Source organism: Diospyros lotus, chromosome 9, assembly GCF_014633365.1.
Source record: "Diospyros lotus cultivar Yz01 chromosome 9, ASM1463336v1, whole genome shotgun sequence".
NCBI classification, from domain to species: domain Eukaryota; kingdom Viridiplantae; phylum Streptophyta; class Magnoliopsida; order Ericales; family Ebenaceae; genus Diospyros; species Diospyros lotus.
In genome coordinates this window covers 10978802-10995180 of record NC_068346.1, presented here as the reverse complement: position 1 = coordinate 10995180, position 16379 = coordinate 10978802, and positions in this window count along the sequence as shown.

The window sequence follows — 16379 nt, the reverse complement described above, 5'->3', positions numbered from 1 at the left end:
GTCTCTGGTCAGGGCAGATTAAAAGTCAGGAAATGTGTTTCCTAATGTGTCATCTGGTCACATTACTGAGGTCTGGCATATAGTTACTGAGTTTGTCACTCCATAACTCTCGCTCAGTTGAGATGTTAAGTGATGGAAGGATTATAACACTCGGTAATTGTTAATTATAATAAGTTCACTTGAAGTGAGACTTCACTGCCACTTATACTGTCTTGAACCGCTGCTAGGCGTTAATCAGGAACTTTCGAAACGTCGTCAGGATTTGGAGAAGCTCCATGATAGGTTAAGGGGTTGACCTATACTGAAAAAGGTTTCGATGTTATCTGATTACTAGCGAGTAGTAAACCTAGAAAGTCACACCATATAGTTTTGTGTTTGGTATCGACATCATATGCCCAAAATTGTCTTTGGAATTGATTGGTCAAAAGTTGACCATTAGCCCTCTGCCAATAGTGCATGATGCATAGTACTTAGTAATAATGTATAGTGCATAACGCATAGTGCATGGCGCATATTGTATAGTGCATAGTATATAGTGTGAAATCAACTATTGATTGCACAGTAAAAGGCAGCGGATTGCACAGTGTATAGTGAAATTTCATAGTAACCTCTTGAATTATTGAGAGAATAATTAGGATGGTGGGGTGGCGGACGTGAAAGAATTTCAAATGAGAGAAAGGAGGAAAAAATTATATGAGGGGGAATTATTTTATAAAATGGTAGGGGCTTCTTTCTCTTTCTAATTTTCTCATGTAGCTTCCTTATTTTCTTCTTCTTTCTTCTTGCTCTGAAAATATTATAAAAGTTATACATATAATTATTACATGTATAATTTTGTGACATGGACACCGGTGATACGTAGATTTTATGTATATAGCACAGGAAGAGGTGATTGGAATGGTACCTTACTGCATACTAGGCGTGGACAGACTAGAACCACCACAACATGAGGTGGACACGATTTCAGTACAAAAATAATTTTTGTACCCCAACCTTACATCGAACAACAAGTATGAGATTTATTTATGTATTCAATTATCGAATATGCATGTTGATTAGATACCCAAGTTATGTATAGCGTGTATATTATATTCCGTTGTGTGTATCTAATACATGATAAAAATTTTATTTTTACCTATACCGCCATATTAGTGATTCCCTTCAGCTGCTGGTCAGGGAAGAAAAAGAGAAAGAGACACAAGCGAGAGGGAAATGAATAGGCAAAGGTGGAGAAGAAGATGAGAATGAGGAAAAAATAATGAAGGGCATATATATTAGAGAAATTTAGAGACAAAAAAAATCCATCTTAAACATATATATTAGAGAGATTTAGAGATAGACAAAATTTCATCTCTAATTTCCATCTCTGTTCAAATTAGAGATGGAATATTATGCCTCTAACCTAAGGATAGAAATCTAATTTTCGTTTCTGATTGAAATAACCACCGATTTTCATCTCTAAAACCAAAGACGAAATTTTTCAGTCTCTAATTTCATCTTTGACAAAAAAAAAAAATAGAAATGGAAATTTTTTTCCATCTTTGAAAGTAGACAAAAATTAGAGACGGAATAATTTTCGTCTCTAATTCTGAAAAAACTTCAAAGATGGAAAATTTTCCATCTTTGATTTTGTCTCTGATATTAGGTAAAATTTACAGAATATAGGCAAAAAAATTTCTATCTTTGAACAATTAGAGACAATATTTTTTGCCTCTAACTTGAAAAATGTTCAAAGACGAAATTTTTAAGTCATTAATTCAATATCTGATTTAGAGAAAAAAAATTACCTTTAAAATAAATTTTAGTTATTTTGCTTATCCATCTCAAAATTTATCTCTGTCAGAGACAAAATTTATTTTCGTCTCTAAAATTTATCTCTTTAGAGAGGGAAATAAATTATGTCTCTAAAATTGATTTTTTTTTTTTTGGTGGTGTTGAGGAATGGGACTAGCAAGTTGAGGAGCTTGCTTTTAGCCAAGCACGTGAGTTAAAACTTCAAGAACAATTACAAAGTGCAGAGTGTCAGTTTAATCAAGATCACCCAATGGTGAGAGTAAATGCAGTTTGCAAGTATTGACTATCCTAAGACTATTATGACATAATAGAAGCATATACAACTAGTTTTGCTAAATATGGATTTTATATGGCTCGCTTTTCTTTTGAGTCAATGTGTCCTAGGCAATCCTTTGACATGCTCGTCTATACTCATGAAGTTGCAAATTTTGAGGCTCTTTACTGATGCCATTATGATCTAGAACCTAAGAGAGTCCAGATACTTATCTTAACTCCTTTTTAGTGAATAATTTAGAGAACGTCTTAGGTCCTTAAGAGCCTTATTTAGGTGTCCAAAAGGATCTCGAGGTGATTGAGACTCTCAAGGATTTGGACGTGGTGGCCCAAGATATGGCTAAGGATCCTGCACCAACCATTAACCCGGCACCTCTTCTTCAAGTTACCAAGGGATATCGACATCAATAGTCCTTCTTCATCAATCATTCATTTTAATGCTTCCTCTCCCTCTCAAGCAGATATCGAGATCCTTTCTAACCAGTCAAAGGAATAAGAGTTTTAAGTTTTTTCTTCTCCATGTACATTTGTTTTTTTCCTTTCGATCTTTGTACACTTTTTTCCTTTAAAGAAAAAGTATTTCTTTTTTCTTTCATAACTTTTATCATTGTGTACTCTAATATGATGTGTGTTTGCTCTTATGCATAGCAAGTTAGCAATACACATAGCATATAATATTTAAAATACTTGACTTTAGCACGAGCTTTAGATGTTAAGTTTAGAAGCACGCTTTAGTATTCACGACATTCAGAAGCATTAATAATTTATTTGCCTTGACACTTACTCTTTGTTTTTTCCCGTAGAAAGGTATTATGCTTGCTCTCTAATCCTTTCGAGAATTTGTTCTATAAAGGGATTCTTGTGTTGCCTTATTTATGGGATTAGCACGTGCATCTAGGGTATAGGATCTTCAGACCTTGATACTGCATGCACCAAAGTGGGTATTTTTTATTCATTGCATGTCTTGACAACTTTATGCTACATTCATATCAATGAATCTTTCAGCCTAATGTATGTCGTAGCAACCTTTATCTTCATATTGCATGCATCACAATCAATTTGTTTTGTCCATTGCATGTCTTAATAGCATTGAGCTACGTGTATCACAATGGATCTAGCTCATTACACGTCTTAACAACCTTCATCTTCATCTTGTATGCACCACAATGAGTATTTTTTATCCATTGCATGTCTTAACAGCGTTGAGTTGCGTGCAACACAATGGATCTTTTAGCTTATTTATACCTTTTGCCTCTTATGGTCCATATTGCACCGTTTTAAAAGTTTCACTTCCCAAGGTTTTCCTATAAAAAGGGCCCTCAATCATTTTTTTTTTTTTACTTTTCACCTAAGCAATCATTTGGAATTTTCATAAGAGTTTTTGGATTTTCCATTTGTCTCTGGGAGATTGCCCCCATACTTTCTCAGTGACCTCTCACACACTCTCTCAGAGTTGTCTTCAGGTACTCGTAGCTTTACCTGTCATTTCTCTAAGACTCCCAAATACTTCTCTTGATTTTTGTTCGACAAGTTCTCTTAAGTTTTGGCTAGGATGAAACATAAAACTAGAACTGCCACTTCTTAGGAGGTGGGGGTGAGGGTGCTTCTAGGTAAAGGCTCTAGATTTATGGAAGCAAACCTTGAAGGCATAAGGTTGCATTTTCTTTTCTCGAGGATTATGAGGTGAGGATACTCGAACAGGGGGACACATGCATCGCAAGTGTTCATGTAGATTGTATAGGAATACATGAGGCTTCATTAAGAACAAGCCTTAAGTTCCCTATTCCCAAGTTCGGCTTGAGCTTTTTGAGGATCGTCCAAGCTTAACTTTACCCAAACAAATAGGCCCAACTTGTAGTTTTTTCCCTTTTATGTCACCAAAGAGGAGTGATGCTTTCTCTCAAATTATTTAGTTGCTTTTTATAGGATTTGGGGCATGTGTCCCACATTAGTTGTGTAAAGAGAAGGGATTGAGTATTTATAGTCTTTCCTTTCACTTGGGTTTGGGCCCTAAGGGGCACCCAGATTTTGTGAGCGAGCGAACCCCTTAGGCCTCAAGCGCGCCATCGCCGTTCGGACGGATGGACGGGTCAAGTTGATTTAGATATATATATATATATATATTTTATATAAAGGAAATTAAAATGATTTTCTTTATTATATTTTTTATTTGCTCCTGAAGGGCGATTTGGTTTTTGAAACCTTCATCCTTTAATTTTGTATCTGTTCGGTCACCCCAAGTGACTGCACTCTCACCCTGCAATTAAAACATAATAAGAACAAATCATAATAAAACTTTTTTTTTATTTTAGTGAGAGGTTTATACTCGCCAGTGTACGAGTGCAGTTGTAGTCCAAATTTAAATTTATATTTTCTGGATGAATCCAGGTCGTCCACTGAGAGATTTATTTATTGCAAAAGAAAAAGAATGTCACACACACGCACACGCATTTGGACAAATTGGCAACAAGGTTTTTTTATGAGTTTTTTTTAGACAACAGATACTAAAAAATAAAGTAAGGCAGAAATTGAAATAAACATTAAACGTAAAAATATGAATTTGGATAGTGCTTGAGTTAAGACAATTTTAGTACCAACCCGTTGATTCCCAAATTTTAGCATAAAAAATTAGCAACATTAATTTAATTTCAGATATGAGGGTTTGTTATTAAATGCAATTAGAGATGATGATAGTTCTAGGTTAAGCAATCCCCATACATGATATGCGAGATTCTAATTTAAGCAACCACCATAAATCCAATTGTAATTAATACACAAAACAACTAAATTAATCATCTGGGTTTAGGCATGATAGCGTTTCCAGTTCTAGTAACTCTCATACATGGCATGAAAGCTCTAAGTTAGGCTTACGCTCCAATCCAAATCTAGTGATTTTTTAATAATTAATACATACTCATACTAAAATTTAAATTAATGTTACTTATTTAAAGCGCAGCTTTTTTTGGGAATCATTGGCGTTGGACACTGTCCTTGCCTTAACCCAAGATTAGATTTAACTACTCATTTTTATTTGAAAGTTAATTGACATAAATTTAAATGACGTAATTTAAATAACAGAATTTAAATGACAAGAAATTTAAAGGCATAAACTAACCGGCCATTTAGGTGGTGAATAATTAAATGACAAGAATTAAAATTACAAAAATTTAAAGGCACAAATTAACCGGCCATTTAGGCGGTGAATAATAAAATAATAATAAATGACATAAGAATTTAAAAGAAGAAAGAAAAAAAGTAAGATTATAAGAGAAAGTACTAAAGAAAATGAGAAAGAACAAGAACAATTCTCAAAGAGAGAATTATAAGGAAACAACTAAATTTTTATTCAAGAATAATAATCACACTTACAAATGCAATCAAGTGATCTATTTATAGGCCACAAGATGTAATACAAACCACACAATTTCAATTATTCAACTAGACATAATTATATCTAATGGGCACTCACACACTTAAAGTTAAATGGATTTTAGCTATAATACACACCTAATATTAAATGGATTTTAGCTAAAATACATACCTAATAAAGCATTCATAAAGTTAAATGGATTTTAGCTATAATATCCACCTAATAGTTAAGTGGATTTTAGCTAAAAAACACACCTAATAAAGCTCTCACATAAAAAAATAAAAATAGATTTCTATAAATTGGTTTTTAATCTTCATTAGGATTAAAAATAATCCTTGGGCCTTCTCCAAATAATATCTTCCATGGGTTGCTCAAATTGGGCCTTAATTCTTCATGGGCTTGAATTCTTCATGGATTTGAATTCTTCATGGACTTTAAATCTTCATGGGCTTGATTTCTTCATGGGTTTGATTTCTTCATGGGTTTGAATTCTTCATGGACTTTAAATCTTCATGGGCTTGATTTCTTCATGGGTTTGAATTCTTCATGGACTTTAAATCTTCATGGGCTTGAATTCTTCATGCCTAAAAAAAAATAATTTAATGTTATTAATAAATTATATATTATATATATGTATTACACATGGCACACATATATATATTAGATTATATTATATATATATATATATTACATGCATGCATATAATGATGTATATGTATTATATATAATTTTATATATTATTATTATTATTATTAAATTTTACTTTAAAATTTCATTTCATTCATTTTTCAATTTAAACTTGCATATAACCATAAAATATATATTAATATCTAATTTAAACCATTTTTAAGATCAAAAGAAGGGTATAATTATAACAAAATTTTTACAAGATTAACCACTAATCACCAAGCATCGGGCATTGATGTTGGCATTCAATGCTGGCTTGATTGCGAAGGCGGATCGATGCCCCATCAAAGCCTATAAAAGGCTGGTCGATCCTCGTTTTCTCATCACTGAGTTCAAAGTTCTTAGCCTTCGTGTGTTCCATCTTCCCCTGAGTTTAGTCTATCGTAGAGAGCAAGATCTTTTCGAGTTTTGCCAGATTTGGCCGATCGTGGTCGCCATTCGTCGGAATGAGACCGTTGTATCCTGCATTGACAGTCGTCGGAGCCTGCCAGTGATCAGAACAAGGCGTGTTTGTCTTCAGGCTAGCACTTCCAAGTATGCCTCGGTCATCTTTCCCTTTGCCTCTCACCATGAGTGTTTTCTGATTGTTGTTTATCGTCGTCAGAATCTGGGTTTGCATTTCCTCGCTGTTGTGCCTGCTTATAGTGAAAGTTGTGATATATATTGTTGTTGTTCATATATCACATTGTTGTTGTTCATACGTTGTTGCGATAGATTATTGTTGTTGCTTTTGCTGGGTGTGCAATCAGTATAATTATTATTACTGTTCCATCAATCTGAAGACAGATAAAGGAAACAAAATCCCTTGAAAATAATATTTTTTGGTTGGATATGGCTGCCCTTAACACCAATATTCCTGTTGCCACTGCGTCAGCTTCTGTTGCTGCCATTTCGGTCACTACCATTGGACTGACTACCACCAAATCAATACCACATGTCAAGAAGCCGCAACAATTTAACGACAAGGATTTTAAAAGGTGACAACAAAAGATGATCTTTTATCTGACCACCCTGAATCTGGCTCACATCCTCAAGGAGGATTGTCCAATCACTCCCGAATGAGATGTAATGGTGGAAACACAAGCTGCCAAGGAGGCATGGCAACATTCAGATTTCCTCCTTCGAAATTGCATACTGAGCGGGTTGGCGGACTCACTCTACAATGTTTACTGCATGGCTTATCCAATGTTCAAGCAACTTTGAAAGGCATTAGACAAGAAGTACAAGCTAGAAGACGCGAGCACCAAGAAGTTCCTGGGTAGGAAGTTTCTTGACTATAAGATGGTCGACACCAAGTTGGTGGTTAGCCAGTTGGAATAACTGCAAGTCCTTTATAGTGACTTGCTGAGTGAGGGACTGGTCATAAATGAGCCATTCCAAGTTGTTGTTGTGATCGAGAAGTTACCACCTTCGTGAAAAGACTTCAAAAACTATTTCAAGCACAAGCGAAAAGAACTTTCCACGGAGGATATGGCTGTTAGACTCCGCATCGAAGATGATAACAGAAAGGGTGATAAAGTCCCTTTCAGGCTAAAAGCTAGGGCAAACATGGGTGAAGCTTCAAAGCCTCAACCCAAGAAACAACAAAGCAAGAAGAAAAGCAGGAACATGGGTCCCAAGAATAAGACCCTTACCAAGTGCATCCAGGGGAGCTATTGGATGTGTGGGAAGACGGGTCACGGAGCCATCGACTACCATTATAGGAAGGGACAGAGCTCAGATAACAACCAGTGCAAGGATAATTAGGCCAACATGATGGAGAAGGATGTCGACCTGATTGCAATTGTCACAAATGTCTGCATGGTGTCCAATGCCAAGGGTTGGTGGGTAGACACTAGGGTTACGAGGCACATCTGCGGGAATAGGGCTTTATTCACCACTTATGAGAAGATTGACGGCTCTGAGAAGTTGTACATGGGGAATGCTTTTGCGTCTCCAGTGGTAGAAAAAGTTAAGGTCTTGCTGAAGTGGACCTCCTGGAAGATACTTACCCTTAATGATGTGTGCCACGTGCCGAAAATCTTGAAGAACTTAGTGTCTAGAACCTTATTGAATAAAAATGGGTTCAAACTTGTATTTGAGTCAGACAAGTTCACTTTAACTAAGGGGGGTACGTATGTGGGACAGGGCTATTTACTTGATGGCATGTTTAAGCTTAATGTGCTAACCCAAGTTCCCAAAAATAATGATAATAAGAACAAGGCTTCCGCTTATACTATTGAGTTGTGTGATGTGTGGCACTCTCGGTTAGGGAACGTTAATTATCATTCGCTCCAAAGAATGGTAAATTTAGGATTGTTGCCTAACTTCAGTATTGACTAAGGGCATAAATGTGAGGTTTGTGTCAAGTCAAAGTTCACAAGGAAGCCATTTTCGTATGTGGAAAGAAACAATAAATTACTTAATCTAATTCACAGTAATGTATGTGACATGAAGAGTTCTCCTACTAGAGGTGGGAAAAAATACTTTGTTACGTTCATAGATGATTGTAGCAAATATTGCTATGTATATCTACTGAACAGTAAAGATAAGACCTTAGATGTCTTCAAGGCATATAAGGTAGAAGTTGAAAATCAACTTGGAAAGAAGGTAAAGGTGTTGAGATCAGATAGAGGTAGTGAGTATGAATCATCGTCTCTCTCTGAGTTTTGTGAGGTTAATGGTATAATCCATCAAACCATAACACCTTACACACCAAAAAAAAAAAAAAAAAATGATATGGCCAAAAGGAAAAATCGGACTTTGAAGGGCATGGTTAACTGAATACTCAGTAGTTCTGGTTTACCCCACAACTTGTGGGGGGAAGTGTTGCTTACAACAAACCTAATATTGAATATAATTCCACATAAGCAGATTGACAAGTCTCCTTATGAAGTGTGGAATGGGAAGCAACCCTCGTACAAAATCCTGAAAGTGTGGGGGTGTTAGGCTAAAGTGCAAGTTCCTTTACCTAAAAAGACCATACTTTGACCAAAGATGATAGATTGTGTCTTTATTGGCTATGTGCTACATAGTGTAGCCTATAGGTTCCTGATGGAAAAATAAAAAAAAATTGATATTCACAATATCACCATAATGGAATTGATAGAAGTTGAGTTTTTTGAGAACATATTCCCTTTTAAGGAAGAGAGACACAATGACGGTGGTTCTAAGAGAAAGTATGAGGCCAGCTCTTTAGAAGGTCAATTCGGTCTGGAAACCGAGGTTGAACCTAGAAGAAGCAAAAGAGCTAAGAAAACTAATTCATATGGACCAGATTTCCTAACTTATATGGTAGAAGATGAGCCTCAAACTTTTAATGAGGCTATGGCATTTTCTGATGCTCCATATTGGAAGGAAGCTATCAATTGTGAAATGGAGTCCATTATACAAAATCAGACGTGGGTATTGGACAACTTACCTCCGGGAAGTAAGCTAATCGGATGCAAATCGATATTTAAAAGGAAACTAAAGGTTGATGGCACTATTGATAAATACAAAACCTGTTTAGTAGCTAAAGGCTATCGTCAAAATGAAAGGCAAGACTTCTTCGATACCTATTCTCTAGTGACAAGAATCACATCTATAAGGGTGTTGATTGAGATTGCAGTATTACACAACTTGGAAATCCACCAAATGGATGTAAAGATTGCATTTTTAAATGGAGATTTAGAGGAAGAAGTTTATATGGAACAACTCGAAGGGTTTGTCCTAAAGGGACATAAAAAGAAAGTGTGCAACCTTATAAAGTATTTTTATGGACTGAAACAAGCACCAAAGCAATGGCATGAGAAATTTTATCACACTATGCTCGCAAATGGGTTCAAGATAAATGAGTGTGATAAATGTGTTTATGTTAAAAACATAGATCACGAGTGTGTCATTGTGTGCTTGTATGTGGATGATATGCTGATAATGGGCACTAACAAAAGTGTCATAGAATCCACAAAGAAGATGTTGAATTCCAACTTTGACATGAAAGACCTTGGATTTGCTGATGTCGTTCATGAAATTCAGATAACAAAGAATGTCGAAGGGTATATACTTTCTCAATCACATTACATAGAGAAAGTGTTGAGGAAATTTGGTCATTATAAGAGTAAGCCCACGGTTACTACGTTTGATCCAAATTCTAAATTAAAGAAAAATAATGGTGAAAGTGCATCTCCTCTAGAATATTCTAGGGTCATCGGGAGTTTGATGTACATCATGAATTGTACAAGACCTGATATTGCCTACTCAGTAGGTAGATTAACGAGATACATGAGCAATCTTGGACGTGACCATTAGGATGCCCTTATCAGGGTACTCAGATATTTAAGGTACATGTTTAAGTATGGATTGCATTACACGAGGTATCCACATGTACTGGAAGGATTTAGTGATGCTAATTGGATTACAGATAGCTTAGAGACTAAATCAACTAGAGTGTACGTGTTTACCTTAGGTGGAGTTGTTATGTCGTGGAAGTTTTCAAAACAGACATGCATTGCACGATCTACCATGGAGTCGGAGTTTATCGCTCTGGATAAAGTAGGTGAAGAAGTAGAATGGCTTCGAAATTTTCTTAAAGATGTTTTGTTGTGGCCAAAGCCTATAAACGCCATATGTATCTATTGTGATAACTTAATTTCCATGATGCAAGCTAAAAATAATGTCTACAATGAGAAGTTGAGACATATTAAGTGCAGGCATAACACTATAAGACAGCTGCTTACCAATGGAATAATCTTTATTGACTATGTCAGGTCTAAGGAAAATTTGGCAGATCCTTTGACTAAAGAAGTGACGAAGAAACAATCACCTATACATTTAAGGGAATGGGGCTAAAGCCTATGAAATGAGTTTTTCGGTGGTAACCTAACCCAGTTGATTGGAGATTCCAAGATCTGGGTTAAATAGGCAAACTGATTGGAATAATTCATATTCTACACATTAAGGAACCTATGGTTTCTTCCTAATTCCCAGTAGCGAAGAGTGTGTGTGATCTGTCAGTTGTACATGTAATATTGATATCTTGTTACAAGAGGAATAGTGACAGAGTACTCTTAGTCAATGATTACCTATGTGAGAGTAGAAATGGGTTGCTTTTAAGAGAACTATTCTAAGGGCTTGGGTTCTTTAGAGCTCTCATGAATTCAGGACGTTGTCCAGGACCAAAATGGACACCAACGTATAGAACTCAAAGGTTCAAGACGAGTTGTGTGTGATATTTGTTGTCTCGATTTACCATTGGAAAGATGGTTCAAGAGCTGGTCTCATTATATCTTCAGTAAGTTTGATAGATATTTATTATGGTAGGTTCAAGTTCAAAAAACACATTGCCTGATGTATAACTTGTTTGCAGGGGTGTTCACGATTCGGTCTGGCCGATTTTGAGCTGGTTTAATGCGTCGAACCGCAAGCTCGATTTTCTACCAAATCAAACCAAGCAGTTTGATTGGTGTAAAAAATCGAACCGAATCGCAATACATTTTGCAGTTCGGTGTGGTTCGATTTTGGCGATTTTAGGATATTATATATATTTTTATATATAATATGTAAATTATATATTTTTTAAGAAATTATATATCATCTATGCGGGTAGTTCGATTTTGAACCGAACCGTTGGTCTGCTAAACCGCAAACCACGCAGTTTGATAGTTTTTCAAATTGAACTGGACTGCCAATTCAAAAAAACCATTTGGTTCGATCCAGTCCAGTTCGGTTCGGCCAAAAACCATGATCTAACAGCTTTTTTTAATACTCCTACTTGTTTGTTTGCTCTCTGTGGCACCGTGTCAGTTTATTTGGTTTAGCACACTACACTCATGTGGGGGACCGTTGTGGGTGTGAGTGTAAGTGTGAGTGTGGGTGTGGGTGTGGGTGTGTGTCCCATATTGGTTGTGTAAAGGGAAGGAAATGGGTATTTGTACTCCTTCCTCTCACTTGGGTTTCAACCCTAAGAGGCACCCAAATTTTGTGAGCAGACGAATCCCTTGGGCCTTGATTAGTGGTTAATTTTGTAAAAAATTTGTTATAATTATACCCTTCTTTTGATCTTAAAAATGGTTTAAATTAGATATTAATATATATTTTATGGTTATATGCAAGTTTAAATTGAAAAATGAATGAAATGAAATTTTAAAGTAAAATTTAAAAAATAATAATAATAATATAAAATTATATATAATACATATACATCATTATATGCTTGCATGTAATATATATATATAATATAATTTATTAATAACATTAAATTTTTTTTTTTTGTAGGCATGAAGAATTCAAGCTCATGAAGAATTAAAATGCATGAAGAATTCAAGCCCATGAAAAAATTAAAGTCCATGAAGAATCAAGCCCATGAAGAATTAAGGTCCAACTTGAGCAACCCATGAAAGATATCATTTGGAGAAAGCCCAAGGATTATTTTTAATCCTAATGAAGATCAAAAATCAATTTATAGAAATCTATTTTTATTTTTTAATGTGATTGCTTTATTAGGTGTATTTTTTAACTAAAATTCATTTAACTATTAAGTGTGTATTATAGCTAAAATCCATTTAACTTTATGAGTGCTTTATTAGGTATGTATTTTAGCTAAAATTCATTTAATATTAGGTGTGTATTATAGCTAAAATCCATTTAACTTTAAGTGTGTGAGTGTCCATTAGATATAATTATGTCTAGTTGAATAATTGAAATTGTGTGGTTTGTATTGCATCTTGTGGCCTATAAATAGCTTACTTGATTGCATTTGTAAGTGTGATTATTATTCTTGAATCAAAGTTTAGTTATTTCCTTAGAATTCTCTCTTTGAGAATTACTTTTGTTCTTACTTCTTTCTCTATTGTTTTCTCTTGTGATCTTACTTCTTTCTTTTTTCTTTTAAATTCTCATGTCATTTATGGTTACTTTATTATTCACCGCCTAAATGGCCGGTTAGTTTCTGCTATTTTAATTATTGTCATTTAAATTATGTTATTTAAATTACGTCGTTTAAATTCATGTCAATTAACTTTTAAATGAAAATGAGTAGCTAAATCTAATCTTGGGTTAAGGCAATGATAGTGTCCAACGCCAATGATTCCCAAAGAAAGCTGCGGTTTAAATGAGTAACATTAATTTAAATTTCAGTATGAGTGTGTCTTAATTATTGAGAAATCATTAGGTTTGGATTGGAGCGTAAGCCTAACTTAGAGCTTTCATGTCACGCATGAGAGTTACTAGAACTGGAAACGCTATCATACCCAAACCTGGATGATTAATTTAGTTGTCTTGTATATTAATTGTAATTGAATTTATGGTAGTTGCTTAAATTAGAATCTCACATATCATGTATGAGGATTGCTTAAACTAGAACTATCATCATCTCTAATTGCATTTAATAACAAACCCTCATATCTGAAATTAAATTAATGTTACTAACCTTATTTGTTAAAATTTGGGAATCAACGGGTTGGCACTGAAATTGTCTTAACTCAAGTATTATCCAATTTTATATTCTCAATTTAAGTATTTATTTCAATTACTGCCTTAATTTATTTTCTAGTATCTGTTGTTTAAAAAACCATAAAAAACCTTGTTGCCAATTTGTCCAAATACGTGTGTGCTTGTGTGTGACATTCTTTTTATTTTGCCATAAATAAATCTCTCAATGGACGACCTGGACTCATTCAGAAAATATAAATTTAAATTTGGACTACAACTGTACTCGTACACTGACGAGTATAAACCTCTCACCTAAATAAAGAAAAAAATATAGAATTTTTATTGTGATTTGTTTTGTGTTTTAATTGCAGGGTGGGAGTGCAGCCAAATTTTGGCGCCGTTGCCGGGGAGATTGAGGCAAAAACAAAGAGAAAAAAATATATACAAGAAGAAGCATCTCCTGATAAATTCGGTAACTCTATTTCTTTTTACTTTATTTTTATTTGTGCATAGTGTATGATATTTAGGTCAGATAGAACTATAGAATATCAATCACTCATGTCTCAACACAATGAGAACATGCCACTTGCACACAACATATCTGCGCATGGTAGTGACCACGGTGACCCTGATCCCATTGATCAGGGTATGATCAGACCCCTTAGGGAGTATCTTCATCCTCCTAGGCAGACAACCCCCTCATGTATTATTCTTCCCATCAATCATCATAGGTTCAACTTCAAACCTGGCACAATCCAATTGTTGCCAACTTTTCATGGCATGGATTCTAAAAATCCATATACTCATATGAAAGAATTTGAGGAAGTATATAGCACTTGCATGGACCATACAACAAATGAGGATGTCATAAGATTAAAACTCTTTCCATTCTCACTGAAAGATAAGGCAAAAATGTGGTTAAGCACTCTCCCACCTAGATCTATAGGAACTTGGAGAGAAATGCAAACAACTTTCTTAAAAAAATACTTCCCTGCCAACAGAACTACTACTCTCCAAAGACAAATCATGAACTTTACATGTAAACCAAATGAGAATTTTGCTCAAGCGTGGGAAAGGTTTAAAGACCTTCTTCACACTTGTCCGTACCATGCTTTTGAGCAATGGAGAGTAGTCAGTTTCTTTTATGATTCACTCACTCCCCAATTGAAAATGCTAGTTTCTACAATGTGCAATGGAGAATTCTATGAGAAGACTCTAGAAGAAGCTTTTCACTTCTTTGACACATTGGCTGAGAATACAAGGAACTGGGAAGTTGGTCCAACATCTGCTCTTGATTTAAGAGAAAATCCACAACCTAGAGGGAGATACCAACTGAGTGAGGGTGACGATTTAAATGCAAGACTAACTGCTTTAACAAAAAAAGTTGAAAACATGCAACCCAAAAAAGTGCAATCTGTTAATCAAGTGGAAGTAAAGTGTGCTGTATGTGATGCAACAAATCATTCAACTGAAGAATGTCCCACCCTACTTACTTTCAAGGAGGTATTGTATGGGCAGACTAATAACAATCATTCACACAACTTTGAGGGGAGACAAAATCAAAATTAGAGTGGAGCCTATTATGGGAATAATCAGAACTACAATTCATATTATCCCAATAATAGAAATCACCCCAATTTTTCTTGAAGAAATGATTCTGGAAATAATTCTCAACCTCCCTTCCCTGCACAACAACACACTTTCCAACAAAATCAAGGTTCTTCATCCAATACTTACCAACCTCCTCATAGGAGATCTTCGGAAGATACCTTGCACTAGTTCATCCAAAGTCAAACAGGTATCAACAATCAGGTTGCTCAGCTTGTAAAAAATCAAGACCAAACAAACAGAGCCATAGAAGACATTAGGAGCCAGTTGACCAAGATAACACAAACATTGAGTGTGAGAGAACCCGGAAGGTTTCCATCCCAAACTAATCCTAACCCAATTAGGCAAACCAACCAGGTAGAAGCTTCAACTAGTAAAACCTGATATTTTACTCTTGAGTAATAAAATGGTTTTGATAATGACTATATGAAAATCAATATATGAAAATCAATCTATGTGGATTATATGAATGAGAAAATGAATTTTTAGTATATAAGTCTTAAAGCAAGATATGAAATCCTATAGAGGAAATATTGAGTATGGCTTGTTGAGAGAGATTTGTTTCAAAATATACTTTTGATAATCTCAACTTGCTTTCAAAATAATCAAAATGAGCTTTCAAAATAATCAAAATGAGGATTCAAAAGAATCAAATGAGGATTTGATAAATTTTCAATCTTTTCAAAAGGATAGTCGACTATGTTTTTCATTTTGTTGACTATGCCTGAAAATAGTCGACTATTCTGTTTGATCTGTCGACTATTCAAGGCATCTGTCGACTATTTTAACATCTGTCGACTATCGAGTAAGGATAGTCGACTATGCCTTTTGGTCTGTCGACTATTTTTGTTCATAAGTTTCAAAATTTTCTTCACATTTTTGCATCTGTCGACTATTGGAATGTGTCTGTCGACTATTGAAAATTTGTGTTATAAGATAGTCGACTATTCGTTTTGTCTGTCGACTATTTCTTGCTTTACTTGTAAAAATAGTCAACTATATATTTCTTCTGTTGACTATTTCTTTTTGCAGAAAGCTCCAATGACTATTTTTTCAAATCCCAACAGCTCCAAACGGCTATATTTCTCTTCAACTTCGTGGGACACTTATATATACATGTCATAGATGATCAAGAGAAGGCTAATGGACAGGAATGAATTGAATTGAGCTTACATTTTACACTCGTTTCTATTTACATTCACTGTGCTTCAATTTTCTCTCTTCAAGGCTGTGATCTTAATTTGTTTACATTCATTTA